We start from the raw sequence: 13,541 nt of genomic DNA, 5'->3' as shown, positions 1-13,541 counted from the left end.
AGATAGAGATTTTGAAGCTGAGATCCTATAGTTTTTGCGTAAAAGTATGTAATAAAAGCGGTGAGTAACTGTTCTTTTAATTAACTCTGTGACACCTGAGCCCAAAATTTCAAAGATGGCATTGAATAATGAACGCAAAATTCCGAAATTTATGTAAATATTTGCGTTTTGCTCTCAGTTTATTTACATGCAAAAGTAACTGTTTATTTTCCATTCCCTTTGTTCCTGAAAACCCATAACTAAGCAATATTGCTCACCATCCAATTGGCTCTACCTTGTATTTGTTCGAATGATGCCATACTCTTTAACAATTATATAAGTCTTAGACCTAGTTCAAGTGGTCGTAGTTAGGTGAAGCAATCTTGTTTATTTGTTGCCAATTATACCTAAGTACTAATTAATTAAATAAATTTAATTAAATAATGCTTTAGCGGTGCGCCCTACCGACTTGATATTTCGACGTTGGCGGTTGGCGGAAGGCAGACTCTACCTCTAATTTCACAGTTTACAATTTTCAGAATTTTTCTATCTCGTGAGACATGAGAACGGAGCTTCTAAGCGGTCTGGTCTGGTAGGAGGCGTCGGCCGTGGCTAGTTACCACTCTCACAAAATCATGCTGCTAAGCGATTTAGTATTCTGATTCAATGACGCCATGTATATGGTGTGGGTTAAATTTTAATATAACTGGTCCATTTTATAATCTAATACTGTATATTCCATTAGAACCTTAGCTTATAGATGAATAAAAAAAATAGAGAAGGTATATAATTTTCCACAGTAGGTCTTGAAGTCTTGTCAAACATTAACAGTTTTCGTATTCTCTCCCTTGTCATTTATTGACGGTTTGAATCTAAAATAATTTTTTTAGTCTTTATTGCCTGCTGTGTGGTATGTTTAATGGTGTCAGCAGCATCTCAAGCGTGGTAGCCCTTAACATACACTCGTGTATGTATATGTTCAGAATTTAAGTTGATTTGGCGCGCTGGTTAAAATAAAGTTCAGAGTATCGGGGAAGAACATTCTGCTTCTTGCCCCAGTGTTTTAATAGCTATTTCTCATCAGTTATTATAAGTAGATACGACTAAGGTTCCCTAAAGGTACGTAAACTTTACGTGATCTTGGTTCGGGAAGTTTGATCCCCGCATGCACTTCTAACTTATCGAAGTTATGTTTCTTGAATGCAATTAGAGAATAGTAATAATAAAAAGTACAATATCGTAATAATTAATAAATAAAAACACAATTATTTGCAACATTAAAAACTACTCAAGTACTGTATCACCATTATTATCAATCAATATGCATCCACAGCTGATTATAGGCAGTGGCGTGCACTTCATACATGCACTAAAGCACTGCATACCCTAAAATTGAGATATAGCCCGTATAAGAGGAGGATTTTTTCCATTTTATGTAATTTCCCTGCTGTATGCATACCCTGGTAAGAAATCCAGTGCACGCCACTGAATATAAGCTTGTTTTAAGCAGCGCTAACTCTTTCTAATCTGAGCCAAGCCAACTTATTCTATAGTTGGTACAGTGAGCTTACAACAAACAGTAACAGTTGCATTCAAGAGAAAATGTCTTATAAGATAATTCAAATAACTCAAACCTATTAAATTTAAACCGATAAAACAGCATTTCCAAACTTAAAATCTGTTTAAAGTGGATAACGTTATCTGTTAGAACAGACCGCGGATTAAATAGAGAGCTCGAGATTGATTAAAAGAGACGGCGAATGGGCTCTAACGCCAAATTTCGTTTTGTATTGAAATTAGAATGATAATACGAATGTATTTCAAAATTAAGACAACATTTAATTAAGTTGAAAAGTTACGACGTAGATCTGTATTTTGTTCATATATTGCTTACATTTCCGTAACATTTCATTACCTTCAATTTATGAAAAATATAAAATTTAGAATCCCACTCTAATAATACTGATGTACTCGTATATTCAATGACCTGAACGTCTTGAGAAACGGTTTAAAAACTGTCTAAGCGACACTTCTTAGTATGGCTAATGTTACAGTAAATTGATGAATGAAGTGGGTATATAATTAAACTTTTGGTAACTATAAATTCATGTTTGCCAGGTATGTATGTTCATGACATTGAGTTGGTGGGTATTTTGATATAAATACGACTGCATTATCGATGCACCTCAGTCCTACATGGACTCGAACGATGCAAAGATACCTCCCGGTGTATTAGTCGTCTAGCAGTCAGAAGTGGGATGATACAAAAGTCTAGCCCACGTGGTGACCTTGTTCGATTTGACTGACAGCTGAAATGACGATTGTTCCCAGTGACTATTGTTTTTTAGACTGTGGACTTAATGATTGTCTACTAAGCTTTTGGCAAAAGTGGTGATTGTCATCATACGGTGTCAGCAATGTGTCTGTGTGACCTATTTACGAGAAAGTCTATGTGACCATCTACGTTAACATCTGTGTGACCGCGTAGTTGCGAGCCGTGTCATATATGAGCTGCATCATATTTGCCATTCCACTGACCTGCTAAAATATGTCTGTTTGTTATATGTAAAAAGAGCAAGTATTGAGCACAATCAGCATTCCGAATCGATTATAGGCAAAGCTACTTTTGCGGGGTCGCAAACTTTTGTCAGGATGGTCGAATGTTACAGAAAATTTATAAAGTGGGTATATAATTAAACTTTTGATTACTATAAATTCATGTTTGCCAGATTTATGTTCATGACATTGAGTTGGTGGGTATTTTGATATAAATACGAGTGCATTATCGATGCACCTCAGTCCAACATGGACTCGAACGATGCAAAGATACCTCCCGGTGTCTTAGTCGTTTATAACTAAATAAGCCGATGCGCGAGCGACATTTACGGCCGCAAATATGGCAGTTGAACCCTTCAGCGCAATCTGAAGATCCCGTGGTATGCCTTTGTGTCCTTTTTTGGGCAAAAACACCAAGCCAAGCTTCGGCAAGGATAAGGCATCCCTCATTAATGTCTTGCGCCATTCATCTCTTCCTTCCCCAAGCCTCTCCCAATGTCTACGGTCGATGTTAAATTCGGTCATGTCCCTCTTGGCGCAGTCTTTAAACCTTAAGCGAGGTCGGCCCACTGGCCTTTTAGCATGCGCCACCTCACCATGAAAAACCTGCCGAGGCAAACGAGAAGTTTGCATGCGGTGTACATGACCTAGCCAGCGCAAGTATCTTTGCTTCATTTGTCACTCTGTCCTTCTATAATAATACATGGATAGAGAAAATAGAAATATTGTTCCCAAATAATATTGTATGGAAAATTAATTCTATATGATCAACCCTAAGAATAAACCTGTACGCTTTCATTACTTTGTACTTTACTGTTCATAATATAAATTGGTTAGATTTCGCTGTTCGCCGAAGAATGAACTAAAAAATGTGTATATTTCAATAAAATTTACTAAGCGAATCAACTGTGAAGTTACCAAAGTGATAATGAAAAAAATGAGCACGGATTAGCATAATATCTTCCGATGCTAAACATAAAGATTAATCTGTAAACGTTGAATGGCCTCTCCTTTTAAATCCACGGCGTAATATCCGCAAAAAACTCGTTTCACTGAAATGTGGCCTTAAAATCTGGGACAAACTTTGTTCAGAAATAAAAACCATTTTTTATTGCCACTGATTTGTTTTGAACGGTTGATACTTCTTTAGAATTTTTTCCGTTTATAAACTAAAGTTTGTGTACTTTTCTAAATTGGACTCTAATTATGAGATTCTTTTATAGATATTTTTATATTATTTATATTTTAAAAACTTTAGTGTAGTGATGAATAGATATCTTCATTAAAATGCAAGTATGTATTAATAAATAACAAAATATATACTACGACAATACACATATCGACATCTAGCCCCAAAGCAAGCGTAGCGTGTGTTATGAGAACTAACATGACTGCTGAATATTTTTATGAATATTTGATAGTTTCAGTAAGTACTGTTTTGATGACATACCTAAATGCTATATTTATTTTTACAAAAAGAACAAGGAAATTTAAAAATAAAAATCTAATAAATAGAAATTTAATAATAAAAATGAAATTGTGATCCGAAGGAAAAGATGAAATAATAAGCTGGTGAAGCACATTACTAGCATGTGTAAGTTAATCATTAAAATGCAAACGTAAACTTTGTTATTAAATTATGAAGGATGTTATCCTTCATGATAAAACATGATTTTTGTAAGAAAAAAAGGCTTGGACATTAATTGTTCTAATTTACCTAACTTAATTTTAAGTGACGACATGCAATTTATATAATGGTTTGTTTGGGGTTCCTTCGAAAACCAAGAGACGCTTCGCACCTTTGTAGATTTGTTTTAAGTTAAACAAGGGACTAATTAAAAAAAAACAAAATTCCATAATGGCACCATAGTCGTAATGTCGAACTTGTCCATAAAATTATAGCCTGTCACTCGGGATGATGTAATTCTAAAATACCTCATACGCCCAGTTCAAGCATTTAGAAGTGGAATAAAGAACTCGCTTAGACCACCATCATCTTCCTCACTAATAATGAAAAAATTGTATCGCATCGTAGGCATCAAATGTGTTTGATAAATCAATAAGTACTCGTATATATAAAGTTTTTACTTTGTATTTGGCTTACATAAAAATTCTTCTGTTCGAAAATAAAGTTTTTAATAATATATTATGCACTTCATGCTAAGAGCAAGAACTTGTTCTTATTTACATATTCAACGTATTCGACATACGTGACCGTATTTTGATGCGTAACGAATCCGATTTTTCCTGAAGGTAACCTTAATAAATTTTGAATTGATCCACTTACACAGAAAACGACAAATCAATTTTAGTACGTGATAATTTGAATTACAGAGGTTTATCCTTTAACGCATATAAAATAACCTTTTACTTGTAACTTTCTGTCAAAAAGAGCAATTAAAATTTTATACATAATTTTTCATAGCTAAATATATAATAATAAATAGCTACGAGTTAAAGCTATTATTTTGTATTTAGAAAATAAACACGGTACGAATTGTTGCAAGTCACTGATCGTTTCTGTATATTGTGATAAATGGCGAAGGCATCCATTAGACGGAATTTGTATAGTTTCTATCCTAGACGAGGGAAAAGCGGTTTACACAAAGCTCGGATTCAATTTAACAACTTTTGGGCTTGCACGGCCTTCCAGTGGGCGCTTATTGAATAGTCTATTAATAATCTGGACTAGGTTATAATTAGAAAGTTTGATACTATAATATCCCTTACTAGTTATTGAGTAATTGATAAATATTCCAGTTTTATATGTTTACAGATTCGCTAAAGTTTAATTATCAAACTCTTTTAAATACAAGCTATCATATTTTAATCATAAAATATACATTTTGTTAATATAAGTGTATTGTAAATTCTTTGTAAAACCATTTGTGGTTTGTAAGCCCCAATTTTCCTGCGTACATTAAACTTTGAGGCATGAATTCACAAAGTTAATGTCCGTGAAAATGAAAAACCCTCACATATATTTTGTTCGCACTAAATATTTCCATTACAAAGTTTAGTATATTTTTAAAGCAGAATCATTAACATAACATTGCCAAAGTGAATCGATTTAAAAATGATCTCGTAGTGGCGTCAAAAATTTAAATTGTACCTTCATTCTTAGCTTTTTTTATATGCTTTTTTTCATTTTTATTTTCTACGTTTTGTGTAATAAAAGAGTGTTTATTCATCCGTTCACAGCACTCCACGAAGCCATTCCACTTCTGCAATTGTAAAATACAGAAGAGCTAAGATGCGTGCTACGGAATAATTATGCATACTCATTTTCTCATCTGATCACAAAGAAATAGGTCGACAAAATGGTAGACAACTATTTCGTGGCGTGCTTTTCCAGAGGATATAAAAATTGGTTCAGTCGTTCTAAAGACTAACCAGAACAAGAAGAACGACAGTAATTTCGAATTATAGGTGGACACTTAAATTTTTTTTGTTTCTATTGATCTATTTTGAACGTTATTGAATTTAACTGTTCATAAGTTTTATCGTTATAAGACTAGAAGAGAATTAGTCAAAAAGGCAAATTGCACAATCTTCTTTGACACACTTTGCACGGCAACTGGAGCGTACAACGGATGTGGACCCACGGAAGATTGCAAACTTTGTGGCTTTACTCTTTGCGCTCAAAGACGCTCAAACCAAAGTGTAGTATTTCAAACTTAGTAGAGCGGCGACCCCAACTTTTCGCATAATTGTATATTTATAAGAGAACTTTCAAGGGAAACCATTCAAGATGAAAATGATGGAAGAGATTTAATCAATCAGAATAATTACGATATTTATCACAAAGATTGCGAAAAACTTTAATCATAAAGGATTTTTATGGGATACTGAATGTACTAAAAATAAACAGCCTTGCAGATCTGTGTGGTGTAGAGTATAAGGATTGAAGAAATTATAAATTACACCATACAGATTCTCCTGCTCTTCGCGGAGTATTGAAAATTAAGTTTAATTTTTATAATAAATCATGGATTTCCGCAAATTAACGCCTGCTTCTATCCAATTTTTGTTGTTAGTTCACATATTGCTAGAAGTGCCAGTAGATTCGCCAGCGATTTTTCGGGCTTTTGCCCAAGGCAACCTGGTTTCTAGTATAAGTTTCTCTAGAAAGCTAGCAAGAGCTATCTCTGTGCAAAATTTCTTCCAGATCGGTGCAGCGGTTGAGGCTGTAAGAAACAAATAGATATGTTGTCGCTGTCTGTCAATTTTTTTAAGCATTTATTTTTCTACTGCTGCTCTAGCATTTTTGACTAGATGCCACAAAGTCCTGGTTCGATATAAAAGCATAGTATTATTATAAGCTACAGGAGCCTACGTTTTGCGTCGAATTTCTTATTTCCCGGTGAGTTTTTTCCTACTTATTGTATATTTTTTCTGGGCTACAAATCTGGGAAAAATTGCATGTAATAGCTTGTTTTACACCTATAAGTATTGCAATAAACACTTTTACCCCACAATTGAAATATGATCTGAAAGTATTATATAAAACTGCACCACATGCCTATTGTACACCCGTACGTACGTAAGTATATCCCAGTAGTTATAGACTTTATGCTGAAAGTATGTGGCTCGAAATTCTACCTGAGTAACCCCGTGAACCCGCTAGGTAATTGTATACTTACTCGTAGTTACAGTGTTGTGGGCTGTAAAAGTTTAAAGTACTTTTTTCTCCATGCAAAATTATTAAATTACAACCCGGAATTCTGCAATCATGGAATTTTAAATTCTCGTATGTAAAACCTCTCGCTGCATGGCATTTTTCTAACGAGACTCCATTACAGTGTGAGGAAAAATGTGGAGATTGCATGACCTAAGCGTTTTCATAATTGTTAGGTACCCATTTGTTACCTCATAACTCCAGCTGAATGTATGTAGAACAGAATGTTTGAGGTCATTCACCTTTCCTTGTGACTTTTAAAAGTATTATTTTTATTCCTTTTTTATATTTGCTTGAGATGAGTGTTTAACATTATTTGAGTAAGTACAGGATTTTAATAGTAAATTTTCAAGATTAAAGAAGAAAGTTCTTGTTTAAAAAATGCCACTGATACCGCCACAGAAACTTAATTTTATTATAGTTTTGTGTATTGGTTAATAATCGGTAGTATTTATACGAGAGAATATTAATGGTTATAAAGTTATAGTACCTTTAACTGAATACGGCTAACTAAAATAATAAGAGAGCGAATTTATTGTAGAGACTAAAACTCTTGCCTCTTAATTAATAGTAATTACCCGATAAACCTAAGTACCTTTAATACCTATTTATTTTCTTATCTAAACTGGTTAGTTTCTGATTGTCCCCGTTAGGTTTAACGGGGACAATCAGACTAAACTTTTTGTTATTTATTATTACTTACCATTTCGGAGTTACACCCTGTGAAGGAATATAATATATTGACGACCTCCCTGGCGCAACGGTGAGCGCTGTGAATTTAAGTCCAGGGTTCGATTCCCGGCAGGGCAATTCCGGAATTTATAATTTCTGAATTTTCTCTGGTCTGGTCTACTGGAAGGCTTTGGCCGTGGCTAGTTACCAACCTACCGACAAAGACGTGCCGCTAAGCGATTTAGTGTTCCGGTGTGAGGTCGCGTGATAACCGATTAGGGGTATGACTAACATACTCCCTTACTGGTCAGCCCGCTAACATTTTAGACTGCATTATCTCTTTCACCAGGTGGGATTGCAGTCAAGGGCTTACTTGTAAAAAGATACCAAGCGAGTTCAGTTTAACTAAGAGATAAAGTAGTAGTTTTGTCAACACATCAGTTGGAACGTTGCTCTGTTCTTATCAGTAAAAAGAAACTTATTTAAGAAAGGTATTTCAAAGGTTTCATTTCCACCAGGCGCTAAATAAATTTGCTTATATAAGTGCTTCACTCGAGGAAACCTCTCTTTTCTCAGTTAAATATACTTTAGGGATAGCTATTTAATTGAAACAAAGTCATAACTCATAGTGAGTACAGTCTTCTTAAAAATGTTCTTGCCTATATTATAAGTATTGGAAAACTTTGACCTCTAAGCCGAGAGTCATTATAAAAAATGGGTCAACGAAATGTTAAAATCACCGAGCAAAATATTGGAAATAAACCGGTAGCTGCGAAATGCATTTTAAATCAAAAATATTTTCCTTTTCTTTTCGATTAAATGTTTAGTGTTGTCGAAGAAAACAGGAAAAGGGTAGAGAATTCATTGTTGAGAACAATAAACGATCCAGCGTTTTGAAAAGGTGAAAACTTTACAGCTTATGACGAGTCTCTTTGCTTACAGAGGGATTTCACTATTATTATTTTAACCTCTTTTGTTTACCACTAAGTCATATTGCAAGGCTAGAAAACTGTTGTTCCGCAAAGGACAAAAGCCCGCGTACATTTTGGCTTTTGTCGGTAAATTGCTTAGGTACTCGTATGTCCCAATCCCTATATCCCAGGTATATTCAAAATGTTCAACCGGTTTAACCTAAATTTATTTCTTTGGTCGTTACCTAGCTTAAATACCCCAAAAGTCAAAATTAAAAAAAATATTATAAATTTTATATGTACTCTTGACAAGATCATCCGAGAGGTTTAAACCGCAACTTTGTTGTACTATGATAACATAAGACTTTTAGAAGTTTAGACAAATGGCATAAAAATTGGCATTATGGTGGTTGCGAGCTCCAACATACACAGCGCGACGGATGACTCCTACCCGAGATTCCTACACCTTCTCAAATGTATTTATTTTATAATGTCATATTTTAGGACGTCTCAAATCTTAACTATAGAGCCAGATTGGTTCAGAAAAAAAATTATGAGGTCCGATTTTCACTCAATATACGAGTACGTACTATATAACTATTGTTTATTTAGCCTGTAAGGGTAGATTCGTTACAATAGTTATGATCGTTACCTTAAACGACGAAGTCAATTGAACTTTACATCGTCCATTTATGCTTGGTTACTAGTCCGTGTTCTTACACGGACTTGTAGCCCGACAAACAATACAAGCCCAGTTTTCTCGAATTATGTTCAGCTGATTAACCTCACGGGGTTCAACAGCGTAACGCGAGCGGTTTGGCAAGGCTTACAATGATGGTCTGCCAGAAAAGTGGTTGAACCCTAAGTCTCAAAGAAGCAAAGCGGCTCGAAGAAGGGAAGTACGCAAAGCGAAGGGCAAGGGTTCTGTCAGCCCATATGATGACTGAGTTTTGAGCGGAAAGTAGTATACATTCTCCGAGGACATGGCCTACGTCCAGATGACGTGAAAAACAGGGGACCTAGTCCTCGCCAGCAAAGACGCTTTGCACAGTTTATATCAGTATCAAGTAGTAGTGTAACCATCACGGTTGTAAAGGATGCGTTTATGTCGTCTCTATTTGAAAGTGGCACTAGGGTTTTATGAGTGGAACGAAGTTCTGGTTTTTTCCGATTATAGAAAATTAACCCTGCTGAGCTATTTTCACCGTGTATTAGTATTTAAATAATATAGACTAGCGCTAGCTGTGTATTACAGTTGTAACTGAACATTGAAAGGTTTTTTTGTGCTCATCCAGTTTGCACAAGGCTGAAACGCCGCCGACTTGTTTGCTATCTCGATAAAAATTGGAACATGATAGGGTTCGAGTTCCAATTTTAGGAGTGTGACAAAATCGAATACCGGCTGTATTAGGTTCAATATTTGAAAGCAATATTCGTCCGTTCACAAGAATGAACACGCTGACGTGATGTTCGATTATGAAGACTGTTATATAAACAATTTAAAATCCAATTTGGATGTGCAACCAAACTTTTGCAGTGATTGCAATCTGGGATCTTTATATCAATACCATCTTCACCAAATCAATTGGAAACGACCTAATTGTACATAGCTATCAAAGAACAATGAATAAGTATTGTATAGAGACATATCTTAATTATTTTAATGATTTGACCAGACCGAGTATTAAATATTGGACAGAAGCAGGCGTTACGCCTTATATTTAATACTTTGCGAAATTCCATGATATAAATTAAGCTTAATTTGCTGTACTCTATTGCTAGAAATTTTAAAGTCAACATCTCCTGAAGATGCTCCGGTTTTGTAGCGAATCGCGTGTAGAGGGTGTACTGCCGAAGATCTGTTTGGTGAGGAGTATAGACAAAGCTTAGTTTTCATAATATACCGAGTATTAAAGTCGGTCTGGTGCATTCTGTTTAGGTTATTCCGTAAAATTAAAATACACAGTACAATTTCGGAGATTGGACACTGCCGGGAAGTTATTTAATAAAAATGAATTGTGACTTTTGCAATTGAAAGACAATTTTAGAAATTACCTCAAAGTCATTCAATGAGGAGAATATTTATTTTCCCAAGTCAAATAGTAATAAAAAAAGTTGTACTGCAGCATCTATAGGATTTCAACTATGATTTTCCTTTAAAGAAAGTAGAGCAGTGAGCTATTAAATCGCATTTTTTATTTCAAAATAACTAAAGTGCAATGATATTTTTGAAAGATATTTTTAACCTTTCATAAATATGTTTCTTTTTTCGTAGCAACGTTTGGAAGAATAGAGCAACGTTCCCACTGATGCGTTGACAAAAACTACTAATATATCTTTTAGTTCAAATGAACTCTCAAGGTATTTTTTACAAGTTAGCCCTTGACTGCAATCTCACCTGGTGATAGTTGATAATGCATGTCAGATGGTAACGGGCTAACCTGTTAGGGAGTATGGTAGTCATACCCCTAATCGGCTTTTACGCGACATCGCACTGGAACACTAAATCGCTTACCGACACGTCTTTGTCAGTAGGGTGGTTAGTAGCCACGGCCAAAGCCTCCCACCAAACCAGACCAGAGAAAATTCAGAAATTATAAATTCCCGAATTGCCCCTGCTGGGAATCAAACCCGGGATCTCGTACTTAAATTTACGGTACTCACCGTTACGCCAGGGGTCGTCAAAATTAATAAGGTTACTGTCCGGAAATTTATCTAAGTAAGTAACGTAAAAGTATAACACCACAAAGTAAAAAATTGACTGTACCCGAATAAGCATTCCTCAGTCATGATTATTAGCCTTATTTATGTTCCACGCTGGAAATAGACCTCTTGTTTTTTTTTCAAATGAGAGGGATTAACAGATTATTTAGATTTAGGGATTTACATCATCCACGCTGCTTCAATGGCGAGTAAATCATTAGTAAAATAGGAAAAATAAACTACATTCGACCTTAGTGACATATTTTTTTGTGGGATGATTTGATCTGGATGCTGTAGGGATATTAATGGAAGATCGATCAATTAGGGCCACAAATTGAATTAACCCCAATCGGAAATTTACGATCTCGCCGGCAGCAGGTGTCAGTAATCGTATTGCTGTTTGTGTCATCTTGGTAATATATTAATTTGTGTGGCTACTGGCCGCTAAATTTGATGACCTCTGGCTTGTATGCGTTATGATAAAGATACAGTGTTTAAAACGTGCAGCTTATATTTTATTTTACTACAAGTTAGCCTTTGCCTGGATCTCACATGGTGTTTGTTTGAAATGATGATACAGTTGGTAACGGGCTAATCTCTATGACGTATTGGCAGTGGCGTGCATAGAGGGTATACACAGGGTATGCAGATGATATAAAATGAAGAAAATCTCCAGTACGGGCTATACATTCTTAAGGGACTTTTTATAACTCGTACTGGAGACTTTCTTCATGATGATATTCATTTTATATCATCTGCATACCATGTGCATATCCTCTATACACGTCACTGCGTATTGGACTTATATTAAACCGGTATGGGTTTCTACGCGGCATCGTACCGGAACGCTTTATCGGTTGGCAGCACGTTTATGCCTTTAATTAGCTACGGCTGAAGCCGTTCAACAGACCCCAGAAAATTTACAAATTATAAATTCCCAAATTGATCTATCCGGGGACTGAATCCGAAACCTCCCACTTTAAAACCACAGCGATTATCACTGAGCGAGTTTGTCAAAAAATCCCATCATTATTCCATTACAGTATCTCTATCTCTATATATTACGTGACACTAAAGAACACTTATTTTATTGCAAAATGCGTGTTATTCATCTGATATCTGAGTCTAACAAATTATAAAGGTAGATTAAGGTATGAACTATGTATTGTTCTCTTTCTACTATCAACCTTTATACCTTTCTTCTCTCTCGTGTAGGAAAATGAAATTCTTTGAAACACTTTAAATTTTCGAAAAAAAATATATATCTAATCGCCGCCGGCGAAGTCTCAGTTTAAAAGCTTGCATCTCATTTACATTAGAAGATGAAGTCAAAACTTGTTTAGTTAAACAGTAGTTCGTATTAGTAATTGGTATTGGTTAATTGGGAGAGCAGACAAACGCTTTCAAAGACATTGTAACATTTGCGGTATTATGATATGTGAGTGTAAAACAAATAATGATCATAAAAACGACTAGAATAATCAACTATAAATATGCTACGACAATAAACACACCGTCATCTAGCCCCAAAGTAGCATAAGCTTCTTTTACCCCAGAAACACAAACGCTTCCCACGGGATTTATAAAAAACAGTAATAAGCGGGGAGCAGCCTTGTGTCTGTTTATTGGTCTGAGTTAGCTTCGTAACAATTAACAAATTTTGGAACAATTTAAACAGAAAGGTTGAAAAAAAAAGATCTGGAATTGGTAAAATTTCTGCTAATTTAATAAATTAAGCTCACTAACTCAAACATTGTCGTGATTTCGTCATTGCAAAATTTGTGATTGAGGCAGATGGACAAATACCAAGTAAATCGTAATTAAAAGCTAAATTAAAGATATGAATTGCAGAATGCCTCTTTATTTTTGTTAAATTAGTAGAGTACGTTTAAACATAGAAATAATAGATAGTGATAGAAATACATAACTTATCATCTTCATCATCAACCTAAGACTACTATCGCCCCATAGCATGGCACAAGCCTATTTTATCATAGCTTTAATGTAACTTCTTTAGAAAGAGGGCTTAATAAACTAGTAAA

Source organism: Pararge aegeria, chromosome 11 (assembly GCF_905163445.1).
Source record: "Pararge aegeria chromosome 11, ilParAegt1.1, whole genome shotgun sequence".
Lineage (NCBI taxonomy): Eukaryota > Metazoa > Arthropoda > Insecta > Lepidoptera > Nymphalidae > Pararge > Pararge aegeria.
The sequence above is the reverse complement of the archived record's forward strand: the minus strand, read 5'-3'. Positions refer to the sequence as shown.